At 33.3% G+C, this 25433-nt stretch overlaps 24 non-coding genes across 24 annotated transcripts; 10 read left to right on the forward strand and 14 right to left on the reverse strand.

Annotated features, from left to right (window-relative positions):
* Window positions 1–6408: 6408 nt before the first annotated feature.
* Trnal-aag (transfer RNA leucine (anticodon AAG)) lies at window positions 6409–6490 on the reverse strand. The gene has a single exon. It is a non-coding gene; the product is annotated as a tRNA-Leu (tRNA).
* Window positions 6491–7289: 799 nt separating this feature from the next.
* Trnam-cau (transfer RNA methionine (anticodon CAU)) lies at window positions 7290–7380 on the forward strand. The gene is given in 2 exon segments: window positions 7290–7326; window positions 7345–7380. It is a non-coding gene; the product is annotated as a tRNA-Met (tRNA).
* A 305-nt stretch (window positions 7381–7685) lies between these two features.
* On the reverse strand, window positions 7686–7767 carry Trnal-aag (transfer RNA leucine (anticodon AAG)). Its single transcript has one exon. It is a non-coding gene; the product is annotated as a tRNA-Leu (tRNA).
* An 802-nt stretch (window positions 7768–8569) lies between these two features.
* On the forward strand, window positions 8570–8660 carry Trnam-cau (transfer RNA methionine (anticodon CAU)). The gene is given in 2 exon segments: window positions 8570–8606; window positions 8625–8660. It is a non-coding gene; the product is annotated as a tRNA-Met (tRNA).
* Window positions 8661–8965: 305 nt separating this feature from the next.
* Window positions 8966–9047, reverse strand: Trnal-aag (transfer RNA leucine (anticodon AAG)). The gene has a single exon. It is a non-coding gene; the product is annotated as a tRNA-Leu (tRNA).
* Window positions 9048–9850: 803 nt separating this feature from the next.
* Window positions 9851–9941, forward strand: Trnam-cau (transfer RNA methionine (anticodon CAU)). Its single transcript is given in 2 exon segments — window positions 9851–9887; window positions 9906–9941. It is a non-coding gene; the product is annotated as a tRNA-Met (tRNA).
* Window positions 9942–10246: 305 nt separating this feature from the next.
* Trnal-aag (transfer RNA leucine (anticodon AAG)) lies at window positions 10247–10328 on the reverse strand. Its single transcript has one exon. It is a non-coding gene; the product is annotated as a tRNA-Leu (tRNA).
* An 802-nt stretch (window positions 10329–11130) lies between these two features.
* On the forward strand, window positions 11131–11221 carry Trnam-cau (transfer RNA methionine (anticodon CAU)). Its single transcript is given in 2 exon segments — window positions 11131–11167; window positions 11186–11221. It is a non-coding gene; the product is annotated as a tRNA-Met (tRNA).
* Window positions 11222–11526: 305 nt separating this feature from the next.
* On the reverse strand, window positions 11527–11608 carry Trnal-aag (transfer RNA leucine (anticodon AAG)). Its single transcript has one exon. It is a non-coding gene; the product is annotated as a tRNA-Leu (tRNA).
* Window positions 11609–12410: 802 nt separating this feature from the next.
* On the forward strand, window positions 12411–12501 carry Trnam-cau (transfer RNA methionine (anticodon CAU)). The gene is given in 2 exon segments: window positions 12411–12447; window positions 12466–12501. It is a non-coding gene; the product is annotated as a tRNA-Met (tRNA).
* A 305-nt stretch (window positions 12502–12806) lies between these two features.
* Trnal-aag (transfer RNA leucine (anticodon AAG)) lies at window positions 12807–12888 on the reverse strand. Its single transcript has one exon. It is a non-coding gene; the product is annotated as a tRNA-Leu (tRNA).
* An 801-nt stretch (window positions 12889–13689) lies between these two features.
* Window positions 13690–13780, forward strand: Trnam-cau (transfer RNA methionine (anticodon CAU)). Its single transcript is given in 2 exon segments — window positions 13690–13726; window positions 13745–13780. It is a non-coding gene; the product is annotated as a tRNA-Met (tRNA).
* Window positions 13781–14085: 305 nt separating this feature from the next.
* Trnal-aag (transfer RNA leucine (anticodon AAG)) lies at window positions 14086–14167 on the reverse strand. The gene has a single exon. It is a non-coding gene; the product is annotated as a tRNA-Leu (tRNA).
* An 803-nt stretch (window positions 14168–14970) lies between these two features.
* Window positions 14971–15061, forward strand: Trnam-cau (transfer RNA methionine (anticodon CAU)). Its single transcript is given in 2 exon segments — window positions 14971–15007; window positions 15026–15061. It is a non-coding gene; the product is annotated as a tRNA-Met (tRNA).
* A 305-nt stretch (window positions 15062–15366) lies between these two features.
* Window positions 15367–15448, reverse strand: Trnal-aag (transfer RNA leucine (anticodon AAG)). Its single transcript has one exon. It is a non-coding gene; the product is annotated as a tRNA-Leu (tRNA).
* An 883-nt stretch (window positions 15449–16331) lies between these two features.
* Window positions 16332–16413, reverse strand: Trnal-aag (transfer RNA leucine (anticodon AAG)). The gene has a single exon. It is a non-coding gene; the product is annotated as a tRNA-Leu (tRNA).
* A 405-nt stretch (window positions 16414–16818) lies between these two features.
* Window positions 16819–16909, forward strand: Trnam-cau (transfer RNA methionine (anticodon CAU)). Its single transcript is given in 2 exon segments — window positions 16819–16855; window positions 16874–16909. It is a non-coding gene; the product is annotated as a tRNA-Met (tRNA).
* A 305-nt stretch (window positions 16910–17214) lies between these two features.
* On the reverse strand, window positions 17215–17296 carry Trnal-aag (transfer RNA leucine (anticodon AAG)). The gene has a single exon. It is a non-coding gene; the product is annotated as a tRNA-Leu (tRNA).
* A 2388-nt stretch (window positions 17297–19684) lies between these two features.
* Window positions 19685–19766, reverse strand: Trnal-aag (transfer RNA leucine (anticodon AAG)). Its single transcript has one exon. It is a non-coding gene; the product is annotated as a tRNA-Leu (tRNA).
* A 2438-nt stretch (window positions 19767–22204) lies between these two features.
* Trnal-aag (transfer RNA leucine (anticodon AAG)) lies at window positions 22205–22286 on the reverse strand. The gene has a single exon. It is a non-coding gene; the product is annotated as a tRNA-Leu (tRNA).
* An 801-nt stretch (window positions 22287–23087) lies between these two features.
* Trnam-cau (transfer RNA methionine (anticodon CAU)) lies at window positions 23088–23178 on the forward strand. Its single transcript is given in 2 exon segments — window positions 23088–23124; window positions 23143–23178. It is a non-coding gene; the product is annotated as a tRNA-Met (tRNA).
* A 305-nt stretch (window positions 23179–23483) lies between these two features.
* Trnal-aag (transfer RNA leucine (anticodon AAG)) lies at window positions 23484–23565 on the reverse strand. Its single transcript has one exon. It is a non-coding gene; the product is annotated as a tRNA-Leu (tRNA).
* Window positions 23566–24367: 802 nt separating this feature from the next.
* On the forward strand, window positions 24368–24458 carry Trnam-cau (transfer RNA methionine (anticodon CAU)). Its single transcript is given in 2 exon segments — window positions 24368–24404; window positions 24423–24458. It is a non-coding gene; the product is annotated as a tRNA-Met (tRNA).
* Window positions 24459–24763: 305 nt separating this feature from the next.
* On the reverse strand, window positions 24764–24845 carry Trnal-aag (transfer RNA leucine (anticodon AAG)). The gene has a single exon. It is a non-coding gene; the product is annotated as a tRNA-Leu (tRNA).
* Window positions 24846–25433: the final 588 nt, after the last annotated feature.

Here is a 25433-nt window from a genome sequence, read left to right on the forward strand (position 1 = left end):
GGTCAGTTCCCTTTTTCTGGAATGTCTATATATGGTAACATGCATATTTTTAGCTGAGCATTTGATACTAGGAGGATTCCCAACTGAGTGCAGCCCAGGATGGACGTGTCATAATTGCTCCGGTGGACAAATCTGTTTTCAACAGGATATTATGATTCGATAATAAAAGTAAGGATTGATTTATGTTTTACTAACAAAACTGTGTTGTATTTAGAAGAGAAACTGTCATTATAAACTGTAGTTCCCCCTAATCCGACGATTTATTCGTGTGGAAAAGGGGGGTCGTTTAGGAGCACTCGAGTGTTTGTTTACAAATTTGGGCTGTGCTTGGTTGTAATTTTCCGGAATGACCGGCGAAATGGAGCAAACTAGTAAAAAATCTTATTTTTCTCAACGGAATGGTAGCCGTGGTGCTGGGAATGGATATAATCAAAAGCAAAATTATGTTCGTGATGTAAAGTCGTATCAGAGAGATTGTACTGTGAGAATTGAAGTAATCAATACAGATGTTATTGGTGAAAGAATAGTAATTGAAGATATTGAAACAGTCACTGGTTTAAATTCGGTGTTAGCTGTTGTCAAAAATGATGCCATGTCGTATGATATAACATTAGATAGTAAGCAGACTGCTTTCCGTCTAGTGCAAGAAGGAATTGATATTGCAAATAATGAATATCAAGTCAGCATGTTACATTCGGATATAACTGTTGTTTCTATAATGCAACTTCCATCGTTTATTTCGGATGATGATATAAGAAGTAAATTAGTATCAAAAGGGGTGAAAATCGTTTCGCCTATATACAGACGAGCAATACCTGGAACGCAGGTAGCAGACGGGACAAGATTTATGAAATGCAAATTTCCACAGGGTATGTTGGCTTTGCCATGGACAATACCTTTCGAAATAGGCTCAGATACGAAATATTTTCGGCTTGTACATAACAACCAGATAAAGGTCTGCTCGGAGTGTTTGTCACCGGAGCATATGCGTAAACAATGTCCGTACTTTGTTTGTCACGGGTGTGGCCAATATGGACATTCAAAGAGACAATGTAAAGCTAGTAAATGTGAATATTGCCATAATTTACCGTTATTTTGTGTGTGTGGAAGTAGCTCAAATACCAAAAAAGATCAACCTCCAGCATATAAAAAGAAGAAGAACTGTGAAATATGTAATTTCTATTTTTGTATGTGCAAATGTAACATTTGTGGGAAAAAAAGACTGTATATGCGCCTGCTTTAAATGGGAAAAGTACCCATGTATATGTACCTGCTCTTTCTGTAATAGTGATCCGTGTGTATGTCCTTGTCAGGACTGTCGTAAACATCCATGTGTGTGTACATGCGCCACATGCACAGAAAAAAGCGATCGTTGTACTTGCAACAAACAGAATGACGAAAATGGTCCGGAAATAGTTAACATTACCGGTGAAAATGATGATGAAGATATGTCTGAAGTTTGGTCAGAGGAAGATGTTGCCGATACTGATCCTAAAACAACTGTTCCGATAGAAGTTAATGTGGTGCAAAATAAACCAAAAAGCCACCCCCAGGAGGAAAACAGAAAGAGAAAGATGGACAGTGATACCGAAAGTAATAATGAGATAACAGACGATGAACTATTGAATCTAGATAACGAGGAAGATGTTAATGAAAACATCAATTTAGACAAGGATTTTTCTGATGGCAAAAAGTTAAAAATAGCTAGTAATGACGCTCCTCCTGGGGACAATATTGTCACTAGGGTGAGTGAAAATGAAATTGAAATTAAGCAGGGTTGCTCTAATGATAAAAGCACCTTCGTTGGTGACGAAGAAGTCTCCATGGAAGGTGCAAATGAAAATGAGTCTTCTATTTGTTCTGATGGTGAAAATGACACCCCAAATAAATTTGTCAGTGCAAAAATGGCCAAAAAAATTAAGAAAAAACAGAGGAAACTTGAAATGGTAAAAATGTAAGAAAGGTGGTTGACAGTAAAAATAAATAAAAATGGATAAGTTTATATGCAAGATTGTTTTTCTTTTTGCAATGGTGGTAATTTGTTCTTTTAATTGTAATGGTTTAAAGAATGTAATTAATTTTGAGAATTTTATAAGTATTATTCATGATAGAAAATTTAGTATGGTATTATTACAAGAAACATTTTGGGATGATGCTTATGTAAATAGTGTTAAACACCTATATGAAGGTGATATATATTGTAGTAACAGTTTACATGGTAGAAGGGGTGTGGCTGTTTTAGTGAATAATTATCTTAAAAATAAGATAAAATGTGTATATAAAGACTCTGATGGCAGATTTATTCATATAACATATGAAGAAGATGGACAATTGTTTAATGTAATTTCATTGTATGCTCCAAATGTTAATGCTGAAAGAGTTATCTTTTTTAACTTTGTTAAACAGTATACTGAAAAGTTAGATAACTTGATAATTGGTGGGGATTTTAATACTTCTCTATCTATGTTAGATAGAGGTGGTAAAAGTAATCATGTTATTGATGAACCATGTAAAAAATTATGTGACTTGATTGAAAATAACAATTTGTATGATGTATGGCGTACTAGAAATAAAAGTTCTAGAATATTTTCATGGAAAAGAATTTGTAATGGAGAATTACAACAAAGTAGAATTGATTATTTCCTTGTAAATAAAAAGTTATCTTCTTATGTTCAGAATGTATATTATAATACTACTAGTTTAAGTGATCATTCGTTTGTAATTATGAATTTTAACTGTAGTAATATTGAAAGAGGTCCTGGATTGTGGGTCCTCAATAATACATTATTATGTAATGAAGAATATGTAAGGAGAGTAAAAGAAATTATTTCTGATGAAAAAGAAAATGAATTGTATAATAAAGATTTAATGATTTGGTGGGATAATCTTAAATATAAAATAAAGAGATATTCTCAAATTTTTTCTTCTAAAATGGCAAAAGAAAATAGAAGAGATTTTTATAGATTAGAAAGGCAGATCATTTTTTTATGTGAAAAAGCTGCTTGTGGTGTAGATGTTGATGTAGCTAAGTTAGAAAATTTGAAACTTGAGTTGTCAGCATATGAATTAGAAAAATGTAGAGGTGCAGTACTCAGATCAAAAGCTATTTGGGCTGTTGAGTCAGATAAATGTACAAAGTATTTTTTAAATTTGGAGAAATATAAACAAGAGAATAATTCTATAAAAGAATTACTAAATGAAAATAATGAATCAGTTTATGCTACTGAAGGTATTTTAGATTTACAATATAAATTTTATAAAGAATTGTACTCATGTGTAGATACAGATAATGATAAAATGTCAGAATTGTTAGATAGTGTAGATACAAAAATAGATGACAATGATTGTAATTTTTGCGATGCTGATATTTCACATGAAGAAATTTTTAAAGCAATAAATCAAATGTCAAAAAATAAAAGTCCAGGGTCTGATGGACTCACAGTTGAGTTTTACTGTCAATTTTATAATGAACTCAGAAATGTTTTATTTGATTTGTTTAATGTTATTGAAAAAGAAGGGGTTTTAGGCAGATCTATGAAATGTGGAGTGATTAGTCTTATATATAAAAAGAAAGGTGATAAAAAGTCTTTGAAAAATTATAGACCTATTTCATTACTACAGGTTGATTATAAAATATTAGCCAGGATAATGGCAAATAGATTTAAGGTAGTGTTACCTAAGATTGTATCTAATGATCAAACATGCTGTATTATTGGTAGGGATATATCAAATAATATTGCAAATGTAAGAGATATTATAGAACTTATTGAAAAAGATGAACTTGAAGGGTATATAATGAAATTAGATCAGGAAAAAGCATTTGACAGAGTGAGTCATAAATATTTGTTATATGTGTTAAGAAAATATGGATTTGGTGATAGATTTGTAAAATGGATTGAAATATTTTATAATGGTATTAATAGTGCTGTAAAATGTAATGGATGTTTGACAAACTATTTTCATATTAAAAATGGTATTAGACAAGGCTGCCCAATAAGTGCATTGTTATATGTTCTTGCTGCTGAACCTTTACATTGTAGAATTGTTAAAAATGACAAAATCAAAGGTATAAAAGTCCCTAATTGTGATAAAGAGGGATTAATTTATCAGCATGCAGATGATACTACATTATCTTTATGTAATAAGGAATCAATTCCTGAAGTGTTTAAGGAATTTGATTTGTATAGCAAAGCAACAGGTGCTAAAATAAACAGACAAAAGTCAGAGATAATATGTTTAGGTACTGGTACTTTATCTGTAGTAGAAAAAGATCATATTGGTCTTAAAGTTTGTGAAGATTATTTTCAACTGTTAGGAGTTTTTATTGGAAAAAATAGAAAAATGTGTGATGAAATGAATTGGAAAAATAAAATAGTTCAGATAAAATCTCTTCTCAACTTATGGTTATTGAGAAGATTAACTATACATGGCAGGGTTAGTGTAATTAATTCACTGATGTTATCTAGATTTTGGTACGCATTGTTTGTTACTGCATTACCTGAATGGGCTGATATAGAGATCAAAAGACTTTGTCTGAATTTTATATGGAAAAATGGATGTCATTTAGTAAAATACAACTGTATAATAGATGATAAAAGTAGAGGTGGTTTAAATGTTGCTGATATCAAATGTAAAATATATGCTTTCAGGCTAAAATTTTTAGGTAGATTGTTAGATGATGAATATCAAGTGTTATGGAAATACACATTTAAGTATTTTGTTTCCTCAATTTATGAAATGAAACTTTGTCATAATGTTTTTTATACAGTGATACCAAATTGTGAATTGAAAAAACTTCCTGTTGTTTATCAAGAATTTTTTCATGCATTGAATTGTATAAGGAAAAATATAGAGTTTCCGTTGTCTGTAGAAAATGTTTATGACCAGCCTTTGTTTGTTAATCCAAATATTGTACTTAATAATAGAACAATTGTATGGCACGATTTTATAGGTGCTGGTATTGTTTGTCTCAAAGATATATGCTTTGAAGTAAAAACTGGTTTCTTGCCAGATCATGCTATAGTTGAAATGATTCAAATTGTATATGAAGATGTTAATGTACAATATGTAGTTGATAGATATAGAAATTTGTTGAATGCTATACCTGTAGAATGGAAAAACACAGTGAACTCTGATATTCACAGAATATCTATGCCAAGAACAATAGACATTTCAATTATTTGTAAAAATGTGCATTATGATTTGAAATTATGTAGTACTAAAACATTATATACTATTATGTTGGAAAATATTGTTGAAGAACCTGTTGGTATTGAGTTATGGAAATCAGAATTTGATGTGACTTCTGAAGCATTCAGTAGAATATGGGAACATGTCAATATGTATTGGAAACCTTCTAATTTGGTTGAGTTAGACTTTAAGGTGTTACATAACTGTATTTTTACTAATGTAAAACTTCAAAAGATAGGCTTAGTTGATGATAATATCTGTAAAGTATGTTGCAGTGAAAAAGAAGACATCCTGCATATATTTATGAATTGTGATAAACTTGAAGATTTTCATAACTATTTGTCATCTTTATTGGTTAGAATATTTGAAAACTGTGATTCAGATAAGATAAGTTTAGTAAGAAGTGAGGAACTATTGATTTTGGGATTGCGATGGCATATGAAAGGTGTAAATGATTCTTTTCTTAATTTTTTTTATGTCTGTTGCCAGATATTGTATCTTCAGAAGGAGAAACTTGTTAAATAGTGGTTATTCTAATGTAAATTTGATTAAATTATTTCAATATACATTAAAACATTATGTAACATATATGTATGTCTATCTCTGTCAAAGTCATAATATGAGTCATATATTTCAAAAAAAGTTTATAATGGATAACCCGTTGTTAGAAGAAACAGACAATGTTCTAGTCTTCAAATTGTAATAATTATTGTGTAACTGAAATGTGAATTGATAGTATTGTGAATACAAAGTATAGTATATAGTATATAATGAGAACAATCAAGGACAATTGATTTTATATTTTGTTTTATTTGTATTATATGATGTTTGATTTTAATAAAGATAAAAAAAAAAAGCGCGTCACAAATGACAGAGCGATCTGAAGGTCGTGAGTTCGATCCTCACCCGGGGCATAGTTTTTTTCTACCCGTTACTCTTGTTTTCAAAGCATTTCTAATAGTTCTAAAAACTTGTGTTATACATTTGTACCTGTAATATGCTATTTTCCGCAATGTTTGTCATGCATTTTAAACTGCATTGAGATAGCGCTTAGCATCTGCAATATATGTGATCATGGATTAAACAGAATAATTCTTTTCTATTAAGTATTACAACAATTTTAATATCTTCTGTGTATTAACTTTTTATCCATTTCATATTTTGTCAATCAATGCAAAAATCGATGAATTAATTTTCTTGCTTACTAAAAAAATCACTTGGCAGCGGTGGGATTCGAACCCACGCCTCCGAGGAGACTGGTGCCTTAAACCAGCGCCTTAGACCGCTCGGCCACGCTACCGACGCTTTATATTTCAGCTAAATCAAGATATCATTCGTTTACAACATTTACAACTGGTAAAAATATGTCTTATAGGCATACATTACGAAATATTACGTAGAAATATGTTTCTTTTTGGTTTTCCAAAATCAAACTAAAATTCCTTCTTAATACTCAATGCATGCAATCATATTATATATTTCACTTCTTTCTCTAAACAGAGTTATCCATTTTTTGGTCAGTTCCCTTTTTCTGGAATGTCTATATATGGTAACATGCATATTTTTAGCTGAGCATTTGATACTCACAAGTAACATCATACCGGAGAGGCGTTTTTCACCATTTCACATTGGACGGAACCATGCAATCTATATTGTACATTGTGGAGGGCGCGATCGACGCAACTAGTCATGAGTAGAAACTGTATATATAACGCTTGAACGCTAGCTCGCTATTCGCTCATCGAAACCTGAAAAATGCATGTGCAAAACGGGCAAATTGGATAGCAAACTTTTTCTCGTTAGCAACAAATTGCCTCTGCAGAATATTATTCTGACGAGTTACTATCAGCACTATACTCAATTCCCCTTTGGAGAAAAGAATATGAAAAAAAAAAAAAAAACCTCAAACAATTAAAAGTATTTCATATAGTAAAGAGCTATAAAAATGAACAACCAACACAGCTCATGATGTTTTGAAATGTGTTTCCTTTAAGATAAACATGTTTCTTTCTGCCCTACACTCACCTTGACAAGTAACTACAATGTTAATGGTAATGTTATGAAGTATTTACACCTTAAATTGGAGGTTTAGAATCATGGCCTCGGTAGCGCAGTAGGTAGCGCGTCAGTCTCATAATCACAAATGACAGAGCGATCTGAAGGTCGTGAGTTCGATCCTCACCCGGGGCATAGTTTTTTTTCTACCCGTTTCTCTTGTTTTCAAAGCATTTCTAATAGTTCTAAAAACTTGTGTTATACATTTGTACCTGTAATATGCTATTTTCCGCAATGTTTGTCATGCATTTTAAACTGCATTGAGATAGCGCTTAGCATCTGCAATATATGTGATCATGGATTAAACAGAATAATTCTTTTCTATTAAGTATTACAACAATTTTAATATCTTCTGTGTATTAACTTTTTATCCATTTCATATTTTGTCAATCAATGCAAAAATCGATGAATTAATTTTCTTGCTTACTAAAAAAATCACTTGGCAGCGGTGGGATTCGAACCCACGCCTCCGAGGAGACTGGTGCCTTAAACCAGCGCCTTAGACCGCTCGGCCACGCTACCGACGCTTTATATTTGAGCTAAATCAAGATATCATTCGTTTACAACATTTACAACTGGTAAAAATATGTCTTATAGGCATACATTACGAAATATTACGTAGTAGAAATATGTTTCTTTTTGGTTTTCCAAAATCAAACTAAAATTCCTTCTTAATACTCAATGCATGCAATCATATTATATATTTCACTTCTTTCTCTAAACAGAGTTATCCATTTTTTGGTCAGTTCCCTTTTTCTGGAATGTCTATATATGGTAACATGCATATTTTTAGCTGAGCATTTGATACTCACAAGTAACATCATACCGGAGAGGCGTTTTTCACCATTTCACATTGGACGGAACCATGCAATCTATATTGTACATTGTGGAGGGCGCGATCGACGCAACTAGTCATGAGTAGAAACTGTATATATAACGCTTGAACGCTAGCTCGCTATTCGCTCATCGAAACCTGAAAAATGCATGTGCAAAACGGGCAAATTGGATAGCAAACTTTTTCTCGTTAGCAACAAATTGCCTCTGCAGAATATTATTCTGACGAGTTACTATCAGCACTATACTCAATTCCCCTTTGGAGAAAAGAATATGAAAAAAAAAAAAAAAACCTCAAACAATTAAAAGTATTTCATATAGTAAAGAGCTATAAAAATGAACAACCAACACAGCTCATGATGTTTTGAAATGTGTTTCCTTTAAGATAAACATGTTTCTTTCTGCCCTACACTCACCTTGACAAGTAACTACAATGTTAATGGTAATGTTATGAAGTATTTACACCTTAAATTGGAGGTTTAGAATCATGGCCTCGGTAGCGCAGTAGGTAGCGCGTCAGTCTCATAATCACAAATGACAGAGCGATCTGAAGGTCGTGAGTTCGATCCTCACCCGGGGCATAGTTTTTTTTCTACCCGTTTCTCTTGTTTTCAAAGCATTTCTAATAGTTCTAAAAACTTGTGTTATACATTTGTACCTGTAATATGCTATTTTCCGCAATGTTTGTCATGCATTTTAAACTGCATTGAGATAGCGCTTAGCATCTGCAATATATGTGATCATGGATTAAACAGAATAATTCTTTTCTATTAAGTATTACAACAATTTTAATATCTTCTGTGTATTAACTTTTTATCCATTTCATATTTTGTCAATCAATGCAAAAATCGATGAATTAATTTTCTTGCTTACTAAAAAAATCACTTGGCAGCGGTGGGATTCGAACCCACGCCTCCGAGGAGACTGGTGCCTTAAACCAGCGCCTTAGACCGCTCGGCCACGCTACCGACGCTTTATATTTGAGCTAAATCAAGATATCATTCGTTTACAACATTTACAACTGGTAAAAATATGTCTTATAGGCATACATTACGAAATATTACGTAGTAGAAATATGTTTCTTTTTGGTTTTCCAAAATCAAACTAAAATTCCTTCTTAATACTCAATGCATGCAATCATATTATATATTTCACTTCTTTCTCTAAACAGAGTTATCCATTTTTTGGTCAGTTCCCTTTTTCTGGAATGTCTATATATGGTAACATGCATATTTTTAGCTGAGCATTTGATACTCACAAGTAACATCATACCGGAGAGGCGTTTTTCACCATTTCACATTGGACGGAACCATGCAATCTATATTGTACATTGTGGAGGGCGCGATCGACGCAACTAGTCATGAGTAGAAACTGTATATATAACGCTTGAACGCTAGCTCGCTATTCGCTCATCGAAACCTGAAAAATGCATGTGCAAAACGGGCAAATTGGATAGCAAACTTTTTCTCGTTAGCAACAAATTGCCTCTGCAGAATATTATTCTGACGAGTTACTATCAGCACTATACTCAATTCCCCTTTGGAGAAAAGAATATGAAAAAAAAAAAAAAAAACCTCAAACAATTAAAAGTATTTCATATAGTAAAGAGCTATAAAAATGAACAACCAACACAGCTCATGATGTTTTGAAATGTGTTTCCTTTAAGATAAACATGTTTCTTTCTGCCCTACACTCACCTTGACAAGTAACTACAATGTTAATGGTAATGTTATGAAGTATTTACACCTTAAATTGGAGGTTTAGAATCATGGCCTCGGTAGCGCAGTAGGTAGCGCGTCAGTCTCATAATCACAAATGACAGAGCGATCTGAAGGTCGTGAGTTCGATCCTCACCCGGGGCATAGTTTTTTTTCTACCCGTTTCTCTTGTTTTCAAAGCATTTCTAATAGTTCTAAAAACTTGTGTTATACATTTGTACCTGTAATATGCTATTTTCCGCAATGTTTGTCATGCATTTTAAACTGCATTGAGATAGCGCTTAGCATCTGCAATATATGTGATCATGGATTAAGCAGAATAATTCTTTTCTATTAAGTATTACAACAATTTTAATATCTTCTGTGTATTAACTTTTTATCCATTTCATATTTTGTCAATCAATGCAAAAATCGATGAATTAATTTTCTTGCTTACTAAAAAAATCACTTGGCAGCGGTGGGATTCGAACCCACGCCTCCGAGGAGACTGGTGCCTTAAACCAGCGCCTTAGACCGCTCGGCCACGCTACCGACGCTTTATATTTGAGCTAAATCAAGATATCATTCGTTTACAACATTTACAACTGGTAAAAATATGTCTTATAGGCATACATTACGAAATATTACGTAGTAGAAATATGTTTCTTTTTGGTTTTCCAAAATCAAACTAAAATTCCTTCTTAATACTCAATGCATGCAATCATATTATATATTTCACTTCTTTCTCTAAACAGAGTTATCCATTTTTTGGTCAGTTCCCTTTTTCTGGAATGTCTATATATGGTAACATGCATATTTTTAGCTGAGCATTTGATACTCACAAGTAACATCATACCGGAGAGGCGTTTTTCACCATTTCACATTGGACGGAACCATGCAATCTATATTGTACATTGTGGAGGGCGCGATCGACGCAACTAGTCATGAGTAGAAACTGTATATATAACGCTTGAACGCTAGCTCGCTATTCGCTCATCGAAACCTGAAAAATGCATGTGCAAAACGGGCAAATTGGATAGCAAACTTTTTCTCGTTAGCAACAAATTGCCTCTGCAGAATATTATTCTGACGAGTTACTATCAGCACTATACTCAATTCCCCTTTGGAGAAAAGAATATGAAAAAAAAAAAAAAAACCTCAAACAATTAAAAGTATTTCATATAGTAAAGAGCTATAAAAATGAACAACCAACACAGCTCATGATGTTTTGAAATGTGTTTCCTTTAAGATAAACATGTTTCTTTCTGCCCTACACTCACCTTGACAAGTAACTACAATGTTAATGGTAATGTTATGAAGTATTTACACCTTAAATTGGAGGTTTAGAATCATGGCCTCGGTAGCGCAGTAGGTAGCGCGTCAGTCTCATAATCACAAATGACAGAGCGATCTGAAGGTCGTGAGTTCGATCCTCACCCGGGGCATAGTTTTTTTTCTACCCGTTTCTCTTGTTTTCAAAGCATTTCTAATAGTTCTAAAAACTTGTGTTATACATTTGTACCTGTAATATGCTATTTTCCGCAATGTTTGTCATGCATTTTAAACTGCATTGAGATAGCGCTTAGCATCTGCAATATATGTGATCATGGATTAAACAGAATAATTCTTTTCTATTAAGTATTACAACAATTTTAATATCTTCTGTGTATTAACTTTTTATCCATTTCATATTTTGTCAATCAATGCAAAAATCGATGAATTAATTTTCTTGCTTACTAAAAAAATCACTTGGCAGCGGTGGGATTCGAACCCACGCCTCCGAGGAGACTGGTGCCTTAAACCAGCGCCTTAGACCGCTCGGCCACGCTACCGACGCTTTATATTTGAGCTAAATCAAGATATCATTCGTTTACAACATTTACAACTGGTAAAAATATGTCTTATAGGCATACATTACGAAATATTACGTAGTAGAAATATGTTTCTTTTTGGTTTTCCAAAATCAAACTAAAATTCCTTCTTAATACTCAATGCATGCAATCATATTATATATTTCACTTCTTTCTCTAAACAGAGTTATCCATTTTTTGGTCAGTTCCCTTTTTCTGGAATGTCTATATATGGTAACATGCATATTTTTAGCTGAGCATTTGATACTCACAAGTAACATCATACCGGAGAGGCGTTTTTCACCATTTCACATTGGACGGAACCATGCAATCTATATTGTACATTGTGGAGGGCGCGATCGACGCAACTAGTCATGAGTAGAAACTGTATATATAACGCTTGAACGCTAGCTCGCTATTCGCTCATCGAAACCTGAAAAATGCATGTGCAAAACGGGCAAATTGGATAGCAAACTTTTTCTCGTTAGCAACAAATTGCCTCTGCAGAATATTATTCTGACGAGTTACTATCAGCACTATACTCAATTCCCCTTTGGAGAAAAGAATATGAAAAAAAAAAAAAAAACCTCAAACAATTAAAAGTATTTCATATAGTAAAGAGCTATAAAAATGAACAACCAACACAGCTCATGATGTTTTGAAATGTGTTTCCTTTAAGATAAACATGTTTCTTTCTGCCCTACACTCACCTTGACAAGTAACTACAATGTTAATGGTAATGTTATGAAGTATTTACACCTTAAATTGGAGGTTTAGAATCATGGCCTCGGTAGCGCAGTAGGTAGCGCGTCAGTCTCATAATCACAAATGACAGAGCGATCTGAAGGTCGTGAGTTCGATCCTCACTCGGGGCATAGTTTTTTTTCTACCCGTTTCTCTTGTTTTCAAAGCATTTCTAATAGTTCTAAAAACATGTGTTATACATTTGTACCTGTAATATGCTATTTTCCGCAATGTTTGTCATGCATTTTAAACTGCATTGAGATAGCGCTTAGCATCTGCAATATATGTGATCATGGATTAAGCAGAATAATTCTTTTCTATTAAGTATTACAACAATTTTAATATCTTCTGTGTATTAACTTTTTATCCATTTCATATTTTGTCAATCAATGCAAAAATCGATGAATTAATTTTCTTGCTTACTAAAAAAATCAATTGGCAGCGGTGGGATTCGAACCCACGCCTCCGAGGAGACTGGTGCCTTAAACCAGCGCCTTAGACCGCTCGGCCACGCTACCGACGCTTTATATTTGAGCTAAATCAAGATATCATTCGTTTACAACATTTACAACTGGTAAAAATATGTCTTATAGGCATACATTACGAAATATTACGTAGTAGAAATATGTTTCTTTTTGGTTTTCCAAAATCAAACTAAAATTCCTTCTTAATACTCAATGCATGCAATCATATTATATATTTCACTTCTTTCTCTAAACAGAGTTATCCATTTTTTGGTCAGTTCCCTTTTTCTGGAATGTCTATATATGGTAACATGCATATTTTTAGCTGAGCATTTGATACTCACAAGTAACATCATACCGGAGAGGCGTTTTTCACCATTTCACATTGGACGGAACCATGCAATCTATATTGTACATTGTGGAGGGCGCGATCGACGCAACTAGTCATGAGTAGAAACTGTATATATAACGCTTGAACGCTAGCTCGCTATTCGCTCATCGAAACCTGAAAAATGCATGTGCAAAACGGGCAAATTGGATAGCAAACTTTTTCTCGTTAGCAACAAATTGCCTCTGCAGAATATTATTCTGACGAGTTACTATCAGCACTATACTCAATTCCCCTTTGGAGAAAAGAATATGAAAAAAAAAAAAAAACCTCAAACAATTAAAAGTATTTCATATAGTAAAGAGCTATAAAAATGAACAACCAACACAGCTCATGATGTTTTGAAATGTGTTTCCTTTAAGATAAACATGTTTCTTTCTGCCCTACACTCACCTTGACAAGTAACTACAATGTTAATGGTAATGTTATGAAGTATTTACACCTTAAATTGGAGGTTTAGAATCATGGCCTCGGTAGCGCAGTAGGTAGCGCGTCAGTCTCATAATCACAAATGACAGAGCGATCTGAAGGTCGTGAGTTCGATCCTCACTCGGGGCATAGTTTTTTTTCTACCCGTTTCTCTTGTTTTCAAAGCATTTCTAATAGTTCTAAAAACATGTGTTATACATTTGTACCTGTAATATGCTATTTTCCGCAATGTTTGTCATGCATTTTAAACTGCATTGAGATAGCGCTTAGCATCTGCAATATATGTGATCATGGATTAAGCAGAATAATTCTTTTCTATTAAGTATTACAACAATTTTAATATCTTCTGTGTATTAACTTTTTATCCATTTCATATTTTGTCAATCAATGCAAAAATCGATGAATTAATTTTCTTGCTTACTAAAAAAATCACTTGGCAGCGGTGGGATTCGAACCCACGCCTCCGAGGAGACTGGTGCCTTAAACCAGCGCCTTAGACCGCTCGGCCACGCTACCGACGCTTTATATTTGAGCTAAATCAAGATATCATTCGTTTACAACATTTACAACTGGTAAAAATATGTCTTATAGGCATACATTACGAAATATTACGTAGTAGAAATATGTTTCTTTTTGGTTTTCCAAAATCAAACTAAAATTCCTTCTTAATACTCAATGCATGCAATCATATTATATATTTCACTTCTTTCTCTAAACAGAGTTATCCATTTTTTGGTCAGTTCCCTTTTTCTGGAATGTCTATATATGGTAACATGCATATTTTTAGCTGAGCATTTGATACTCACAAGTAACATCATACCGGAGAGGCGTTTTTCACCATTTCACATTGGACGGAACCATGCAATCTATATTGTACATTGTGGAGGGCGCGATCGACGCAACTAGTCATGAGTAGAAACTGTATATATAACGCTTGAACGCTAGCTCGCTATTCGCTCATCGAAACCTGAAAAATGCATGTGCAAAACGGGCAAATTGGATAGCAAACTTTTTCTCGTTAGCAACAAATTGCCTCTGCAGAATATTATTCTGACGAGTTACTATCAGCACTATACTCAATTCCCCTTTGGAGAAAAGAATATGAAAAAAAAAAAAAAAAACCTCAAACAATTAAAAGTATTTCATATAGTAAAGAGCTATAAAAATGAACAACCAACACAGCTCATGATGTTTTGAAATGTGTTTCCTTTAAGATAAACATGTTTCTTTCTGCCCTACACTCACCTTGACAAGTAACTACAATGTTAATGGTAATGTTATGAAGTATTTACACCTTAAATTGGAGGTTTAGAATCATGGCCTCGGTAGCGCAGTAGGTAGCGCGTCAGTCTCATAATCACAAATGACAGAGCGATCTGAAGGTCGTGAGTTCGATCCTCACCCGGGGCATAGTTTTTTTTCTACCCGTTTCTCTTGTTTTCAAAGCATTTCTAATAGTTCTAAAAACTTGTGTTATACATTTGTACCTGTAATATGCTATTTTCCGCAATGTTTGTCATGCATTTTAAACTGCATTGAGATAGCGCTTAGCATCTGCAATATATGTGATCATGGATTAAACAGAATAATTCTTTTCTATTAAGTATTACAACAATTTTAATATCTTCTGTGTATTAACTTTTTATCCATTTCATATTTTGTCAATCAATGCAAAAATCGATGAATTAATTTTCTTGCTTACTAAAAAAATCACTTGGCAGCGGTGGGATTCGAACCCACGCCTCCGAGGAGACTGGTGCCTTAAACCAGCGCCTTAGACCGCTCGGCCACGCTACCGACGCTTTATATTTGAGCTAAATCAAGATATCATTCGTTTACAACATTTACAACTGGTAAAAATATGTCTTATAGGCATACATTACGAAATATTACGTAGTAGAAATATGTTTCTTTTTGGTTTTCCAAAATCAAACTAAAATTCCTTCTTAATACTCAATGCATGCAATCATATTATATATTTCACTTCTTTCTCTAAACAGAGTTATCCATTTTTTGGTCAGTTCCCTTTTTCTGGAATGTCTATATATGGTAACATGCATATTTTTAGCTGAGCATTTGATACTCACAAGTAACATCATACCGGAGAGGCGTTTTTCACCATTTCACATTGGACGGAACCATGCAATCTATATTGTACATTGTGGAGGGCGCGATCGACGCAACTAGTCATGAGTAGAAACTGTATATATAACGCTTGAACGCTAGCTCGCTATTCGCTCATCGAAACCTGAAAAATGCATGTGCAAAACGGGCAAATTGGATAGCAAACTTTTTCTCGTTAGCAACAAATTGCCTCTGCAGAATATTATTCTGACGAGTTACTATCAGCACTATACTCAATTCCCCTTTGGAGAAAAGAATATGAAAAAAAAAAAAAACCTCAAACAATTAAAAGTATTTCATATAGTAAAGAGCTATAAAAATGAACAACCAACACAGCTCATGATGTTTTGAAATGTGTTTCCTTTAAGATAAACATGTTTCTTTCTGCCCTACACTCACCTTGACAAGTAACTACAATGTTAATGGTAATGTTATTTCTATTAAGTATTACAACAATTTTAATATCTTCTGTGTATTAACTTTTTATCCATTTCATATTTTGTCAATCAATGCAAAAATCGATGAATTAATTTTCTTGCTTACTAAAAAAATCACTTGGCAGCGGTGGGATTCGAACCCACGCCTCCGAGGAGACTGGTGCCTTAAACCAGCGCCTTAGACCGCTCGGCCACGCTACCGACGCTTTATATTTGAGCTAAATCAAGATATCATTCGTTTACAACATTTACAACTGGTAAAAATATGTCTTATAGGCATACATTACGAAATATTACGTAGTAGAAATATGTTTCTTTTTGGTCTGCAGAATATTATTCTGACGAGTTACTATCAGCACTATACTCAATTCCCCTTTGGAGAAAAGAATATGAAAAAAAAAAAAAAAACCTCAAACAATTAAAAGTATTTCATATAGTAAAGAGCTATAAAAATGAACAACCAACACAGCTCATGATGTTTTGAAATGTGTTTCCTTTAAGATAAACATGTTTCTTTCTGCCCTACACTCACCTTGACAAGTAACTACAATGTTAATGGTAATGTTATGAAGTATTTACACCTTAAATTGGAGGTTTAGAATCATGGCCTCGGTAGCGCAGTAGGTAGCGCGTCAGTCTCATAATCACAAATGACAGAGCGATCTGAAGGTCGTGAGTTCGATCCTCACCCGGGGCATAGTTTTTTTTCTACCCGTTTCTCTTGTTTTCAAAGCATTTCTAATAGTTCTAAAAACTTGTGTTATACATTTGTACCTGTAATATGCTATTTTCCGCAATGTTTGTCATGCATTTTAAACTGCATTGAGATAGCGCTTAGCATCTGCAATATATGTGATCATGGATTAAACAGAATAATTCTTTTCTATTAAGTATTACAACAATTTTAATATATTCTGTGTATTAACTTTTTATCCATTTCATATTTTGTCAATCAATGCAAAAATCGATGAATTAATTTTCTTGCTTACTAAAAAAATCACTTGGCAGCGGTGGGATTCGAACCCACGCCTCCGAGGAGACTGGTGCCTTAAACCAGCGCCTTAGACCGCTCGGCCACGCTACCGACGCTTTATATTTGAGCTAAATCAAGATATCATTCGTTTACAACATTTACAACTGGTAAAAATATGTCTTATAGGCATACATTACGAAATATTACGTAGTAGAAATATGTTTCTTTTTGGTTTTCCAAAATCAAACTAAAATTCCTTCTTAATACTCAATGCATGCAATCATATTATATATTTCACTTCTTTCTCTAAACAGAGTTATCCATTTTTTGGTCAGTTCCCTTTTTCTGGAATGTCTATATATGGTAACATGCATATTTTTAGCTGAGCATTTGATACTCAGAAGTAACATCATACCGGAGAGGCGTTTTTCACCATTTCACATTGGACGGAACCATGCAATCTATATTGTTACTGGAAAAGTCGAACGCACCTTTGAGTGGCAAGGACGTTAATTTTGTCAATGAAAACTTTTCTAAATATATGGTGAAAACTTGGATTACCAGTATTCTTTTCCATTTATTTGCGGAGGAACTTACTAGTTTAAAGTAAGTGTTGCTTCATTGTTGAATAATTCGCTTGTCCAGTTTCACAAAGACACTTTTTAAAGATATGTGCTGTCGACCTAGATATTAACCTGAACTAGTTGTATTACAGTAAACATGGATAAATTACCTGCTTATTTAGTAAAATCGATAGACAATGCATGTAGTTTGTTTAGTAAAATAACATTTACAATACATGGCGATGAAAATAAAGCGAGGATTTCTATAATGTTTGGACAAAGTGAGGATAAAAACAATAAACGTAAATCTCAATCTATGGAACGCAGGAATAACATTAGAATGTCGAATTTCATACAGAAAGTTACCAAAGATAATGAAAATATAACAACAAACGAAAGTCAAGCTACTGAAATTATTCAATGTGATCAATTGATGGAACTCGAAAATGAAAATGTACGGAGCGCCGAAACTGCAACCGTAATAGACAATATTGCGAATGAATTACCGGAAAACGGCACAATGTTTTCAGATAAACATTTACATAAGAATTCACCTAAGAAAAGTAAGAAAACTACAAAAAGGAAAGGATCAATAGACAATGTCGATCAAAATTTATTGGAAAATGTAAAACAAAGTAGAAATGAAAGAAAATTGCCAACACAAAAAGATGATGAATCTGATGATGACGATATATTAGTTGGAATTGATGACGTTATTTCTAAAGTTGTGATCAAGAAAAGTAGATTATTGCCAGATAAACTAATAGCAAAATTGAAAGGAACCGGTAAAATTATACGGTATGATAGGGAACTTGACAATACAATAGAAGTGTGTTCAATTGATGATGATTACCATACATTTAAGAAAAATGTAGAACAAGACTTTGGTGATGTGAGAATTTCGTCCAGACGATACGGACGAAAAAGTTGAGTTAATGGCCAGATTTGCATTTGACAATGAACTGTTTACTTTGGTGAAATGAATATTGTTGTAAATAATTTTATTTTCTAGCATACCGAAATACTAGTTTTTGTTCAATTTGAAAAGATAAGTCTTTGGTTAATAACTTATGCGACTGATTTAAAAATTTTGAATATGTGAAGGAATTGGAACTCCATCCGCATATATTGTTTTATTTTTTTCATCTTGCATAACCGTTTTGACTAAAATCACTATTTACAGAATCGAATACGAATCATTAAGTCTTATTTGATAAGAGATAGTATTTTGTTGGATCAAATTGAAGAAAATTAAAAAAAAAAAAAAAAAAAAAAGGAAAAAAGAAAAAAGGGAAAAAAAGACATATTTTAAAAGTAAATACATGTATATAAAGTATATAACTGTAAATATAAATGGATATTTTGAAAGAAATATATAAAGTATATAACAGTAATGATGAATAAATACTATCAAAGTAAATAGATAAAGTCTATTACTGTCAAAATAAATGGATATTTAAAACTGTGATAATAATGTATATAAATGTGTGTATAAGGAATTGCTATGTGTGTATATGATAATTGTATGTATGAAGTATGATGAATAAAGATAAAAAAAAAAGCGCGTCAGTCTCATAATCACAAATGACAGAGCGATCTGAAGGTCGTGAGTTCGATCCTCACCCGGGGCATAGTTTTTTTTCTACCCGTTTCTCTTGTTTTCAAAGCATTTCTAATAGTTCTAAAAACTTGTGTTATACATTTGTACCTGTAATATGCTATTTTCCGCAATGTTTGTCATGCATTTTAAACTGCATTGAGATAGCGCTTAGCATCTGCAATATATGTGATCATGGATTAAGCAGAATAATTCTTTTCTATTAAGTATTACAACAATTTTAATATCTTCTGTGTATTAACTTTTTATCCATTTCATATTTTGTCAATCAATGCAAAAATCGATGAATTAATTTTCTTGCTTACTAAAAAAATCACTTGGCAGCGGTGGGATTCGAACCCACGCCTCCGAGGAGACTGGTGCCTTAAACCAGCGCCTTAGACCGCTCGGCCACGCTACCGACGCTTTATATTTGAGCTAAATCAAGATATCATTCGTTTACAACATTTACAACTGGTAAAAATATGTCTTATAGGCATACATTACGAAATATTACGTAGTAGAAATATGTTTCTTTTTGGTTTTCCAAAATCAAACTAAAATTCCTTCTTAATACTCAATGCATGCAATCATATTATATATTTCACTTCTTTCTCTAAACAGAGTTATCCATTTTTTGGTCAGTTCCCTTTTTCTGGAATGTCTATATATGGTAACATGCATATTTTTAGCTGAGCATTTGATACTCACAAGTAACATCATACCGGAGAGGCGTTTTTCACCATTTCACATTGGACGGAACCATGCAATCTATATTGTACATTGTGGAGGGCGCGATCGACGCAACTAGTCATGAGTAGAAACTGAGAAAAGTCGAGTACACCTTTAACGGATATAGACGTATATTTTGCTTGTCCTGTTTTGAAGTTATATTTTTCTATTGGATTTGGATATTACCAGCTGGAATAGTTAAAAACGCTTTCATAACAGTAATGTAAGTTTTATTACTGACATTTTTGCAAAAATAATGCCTTAATTTGATATTTGAGTGAACTTTACTTCTTCATGTGTAAATATTGAGGTACGAAGAAGGGATATTGTAATGGAGAAATTACCAAAACCATTAGTTGCGCTCATTAACAGTATTGTAGACGAATATGAACATTTTAATTGGAATTCGAATTACTTAGGTGATAAAATGAGAATTTCGTTGATTTGGACCAGAGGTGAATATGTGAATACAAACAAAGGTGTAAAACACAAGTCGAAATCAAGTAAAGCCAGGGACACTAAACGGTTAAAAACGTGGCAAGATAAGAAAGAAAATTTACATAACGACGATGATATAGATACTAGTGATATAGATACTGATAGTTCAGAGGAAGATATGAGCGAATCAAGTGATGAAAATCAACAAATCGACAAGGTAGATATCCCGCTGGTAGCCCCCGAAAAAGTAAACATTAGACCGGTTACGAAAATTACTCACCCGGTACGAGTGTCTATTAATAAGTCAATCAATAAAAACAATCATGAATCGCCACCAGAAAAAAGAGTGTGTCGTAGTTCGATATGTGGAACGAGTGTGGAAGTTCAAAAACAAAGTGTACACACAAATATAAAGGAATGTGAACATGTAGAAATAGATGACGAAATAAAAACAGTCGCATCCAAATCGATAATAACCGGGAACAGTCCATGTAATGACAGCCACTATCAGAAAATAGTGTTTAATAGACGACCAGAAGGTGATCTCGTTCTAGGAAAAATTAAAAAGAGAGATACAATAGTTATTTGTAATACAACAAAGAAGAAAATAATTCATGTGAATCTTGATACGAACAAATCAGGTTATGAAGACACAATGTATTATATTAATAGATATAAAGATTTGAGAAAAACGGACGATGAAGAAATAAGTAGTTATGTTTTTCATGTTCCGAAATTAGAAAGATACGCGGAAGTTCACAAACTTTGTCCGTGGTGTTTTTTGGAATGAACAGTTATTTGGGGAAAAACCAAGATCCGTTTCATGCGTGAATTAACTCTTTAATTATATTGTTTATTATGTATCAAAACTTAGGTTTGGAAACCAACCTATTTTTGTTAGGACTTAAAAATATTAGTTAAATATAACATTTGCGTATGCTAACATTTTGTGTTTTTTTTTTCTTGTAATAGTTCAAAGGCTATTTTATTGTTTTATATATAAAAAAGAAAATATAAAAAAAAAGGAAGTATATTTATACAATTAGTTTATCATAGGATAGATTGATTAAAAAAGAGACATTAATATAATCAGTTTAGTATATGAGAATTTGATAACTAAGAGTAAATGAGCGATTTGTTGAATTGAGTAAATGAGCGAGCTGTTGACTTAGAGTAAATGAGCGATTTGTTGTTGTTGTTTTTTTCTTTTCAGGGAAAAATGACAATAATTGACATAAATGTTTGATATATGTGTAATTGTAATCTGTGATATGTATATAGAAGTGAGATTATAATAAAGATAAAAAAAAAAAAGCGCGTCAGTCTCATAATCACAAATGACAGAGCGATCTGAAGGTCGTGAGTTCGATCCTCACCCGGGGCATAGTTTTTTTTCTACCCGTTTCTCTTGTTTTCAAAGCATTTCTAATAGTTCTAAAAACTTGTGTTATACATTTGTACCTGTAATATGCTATTTTCCGCAATGTTTGTCATGCATTTTAAACTGCATTGAGATAGCGCTTAGCATCTGCAATATATGTGATCATGGATTAAACAGAATAATTCTTTTCTATTAAGTATTACAACAATTTTAATATCTTCTGTGTATTAACTTTTTATCCATTTCATATTTTGTCAATCAATGCAAAAATCGATGAATTAATTTTCTTGCTTACTAAAAAAATCACTTGGCAGCGGTGGGATTCGAACCCACGCCTCCGAGGAGACTGGTGCCTTAAACCAGCGCCTTAGACCGCTCGGCCACGCTACCGACGCTTTATATTTGAGCTAAATCAAGATATCATTCGTTTACAACATTTACAACTGGTAAAAATATGTCTTATAGGCATACATTACGAAATATTACGTAGTAGAAATATGTTTCTTTTTGGTTTTCCAAAATCAAACTAAAATTCCTTCTTAATACTCAATGCATGCAATCATATTATATATTTCACTTCTTTCTCTAAACAGAGTTATCCATTTTTTGGTCAGTTCCCTTTTTCTGGAATGTCTATATATGGTAACATGCATATTTTTAGCTGAGCATTTGATACTCACAAGTAACATCATACCGGAGAGGCGTTTTTCACCATTTCACATTGGACGGAACCATGCAATCTATATTGTACATTGTGGAGGGCGCGATCGACGCAACTAGTCATGAGTAGAAACTGTATATATAACGCTTGAACGCTAGCTCGCTATTCGCTCATCGAAACCTGAAAAATGCATGTGCAAAACGGGCAAATTGGATAGCAAACTTTTTCTCGTTAGCAACAAATTGCCTCTGCAGAATATTATTCTGACGAGTTACTATCAGCACTATACTCAATTCCCCTTTGGAGAAAAGAATATGAAAAAAAAAAAAAAACCTCAAACAATTAAAAGTATTTCATATAGTAAAGAGCTATAAAAATGAACAACCAACACAGCTCATGATGTTTTGAAATGTGTTTCCTTTAAGATAAACATGTTTCTTTCTGCCCTACACTCACCTTGACAAGTAACTACAATGTTAATGGTAATGTTATGAAGTATTTACACCTTAAATTGGAGGTTTAGAATCATGGCCTCGGTAGCGCAGTAGGTAGCGCGTCAGTCTCATAATCACAAATGACAGAGCGATCTGAAGGTCGTGAGTTCGATCCTCACCCGGGGCATAGTTTTTTTTCTACCCGTTTCTCTTGTTTTCAAAGCATTTCTAATAGTTCTAAAAACTTGTGTTATACATTTGTACCTGTAATATGCTATTTTCCGCAATGTTTGTCATGCATTTTAAACTGCATTGAGATAGCGCTTAGCATCTGCAATATATGTGATCATGGATTAAACAGAATAATTCTTTTCTATTAAGTATTACAACAATTTTAATATCTTCTGTGTATTAACTTTTTATCCATTTCATATTTTGTCAATCAATGCAAAAATCGATGAATTAATTTTCTTGCTTACTAAAAAAATCACTTGGCAGCGGTGGGATTCGAACCCACGCCTCCGAGGAGACTGGTGCCTTAAACCAGCGCCTTAGACCGCTCGGCCACGCTACCGACGCTTTATATTTGAGCTAAATCAAGATATCATTCGTTTACAACATTTACAACTGGTAAAAATATGTCTTATAGGCATACATTACGAAATATTACGTAGTAGAAATATGTTTCTTTTTGGTTTTCCAAAATCAAACTAAAATTCCTTCTTAATACTCAATGCATGCAATCATATTATATATTTCACTTCTTTCTCTAAACAGAGTTATCCATTTTTTGGTCAGTTCCCTTTTTCTGGAATGTCTATATATGGTAACATGCATATTTTTAGCTGAGCATTTGATACTCACAAGTAACATCATACCGGAGAGGCGTTTTTCACCATTTCACATTGGACGGAACCATGCAATCTATATTGTACATTGTGGAGGGCGCGATCGACGCAACTAGTCATGAGTAGAAACTGTATATATAACGCTTGAACGCTAGCTCGCTATTCGCTCATCGAAACCTGAAAAATGCATGTGCAAAACGGGCAAATTGGATAGCAAACTTTTTCTCGTTAGCAACAAATTGCCTCTGCAGAATATTATTCTGACGAGTTACTATCAGCACTATACTCAATTCCCCTTTGGAGAAAAGAATATGAAAAAAAAAAAAAAAACCTCAAACAATTAAAAGTATTTCATATAGTAAAGAGCTATAAAAATGAACAACCAACACAGCTCATGATGTTTAGAAATGTGTTTCCTTTAAGATAAACATGTTTCTTTCTGCCCTACACTCACCTTGACAAGTAACTACAATGTTAATGGTAATGTTATGAAGTATTTACACCTTAAATTGGAGGTTTAGAATCATGGCCTCGGTAGCGCAGTAGGTAGCGCGTCAGTCTCATAATCACAAATGACAGAGCGATCTGAAGGTCGTGAGTTCGATCCTCACCCGGGGCATAGTTTTTTTTCTACCCGTTTCTCTTGTTTTCAAAGCATTTCTAATAGTTCTAAAAACTTGTGTTATACATTTGTACCTGTAATATGCTATTTTCCGCAATGTTTGTCATGCATTTTAAACTGCATTGAGATAGCGCTTAGCATCTGCAATATATGTGATCATGGATTAAACAGAATAATTCTTTTCTATTAAGTATTACAACAATTTTAATATCTTCTGTGTATTAACTTTTTATCCATTTCATATTTTGTCAATCAATGCAAAAATCGATGAATTAATTTTCTTGCTTACTAAAAAAATCACTTGGCAGCGGTGGGATTCGAACCCACGCCTCCGAGGAGACTGGTGCCTTAAACCAGCGCCTTAGACCGCTCGGCCACGCTACCGACGCTTTATATTTGAGCTAAATCAAGATATCATTCGTTTACAACATTTACAACTGGTAAAAATATGTCTTATAGGCATACATTACGAAATATTACGTAGTAGAAATATGTTTCTTTTTGGTTTTCCAAAATCAAACTAAAATTCCTTCTTAATACTCAATGCATGCAATCATATTATATATTTCACTTCTTTCTCTAAACAGAGTTATCCATTTTTTGGTCAGTTCCCTTTTTCTGGAATGTCTATATATGGTAACATGCATATTTTTAGCTGAGCATTTGATACTCACAAGTAACATCATACCGGAGAGGCGTTTTTCACCATTTCACATTGGACGGAACCATGCAATCTATATTGTACATTGTGGAGGGCGCGATCGACGCAACTAGTCATGAGTAGAAACTGTATATATAACGCTTGAACGCTAGCTCGCTATTCGCTCATCGAAACCTGAAAAATGCATGTGCAAAACGGGCAAATTGGATAGCAAACTTTTTCTCGTTAGCAACAAATTGCCTCTGCAGAATATTATTCTGACGAGTTACTATCAGCACTATACTCAATTCCCCTTTGGAGAAAAGAATATG

The sequence above is a fragment of the Mytilus edulis genome, chromosome 2 (assembly GCF_963676685.1).
Source record: "Mytilus edulis chromosome 2, xbMytEdul2.2, whole genome shotgun sequence".
Lineage (NCBI taxonomy): Eukaryota > Metazoa > Mollusca > Bivalvia > Mytilida > Mytilidae > Mytilus > Mytilus edulis.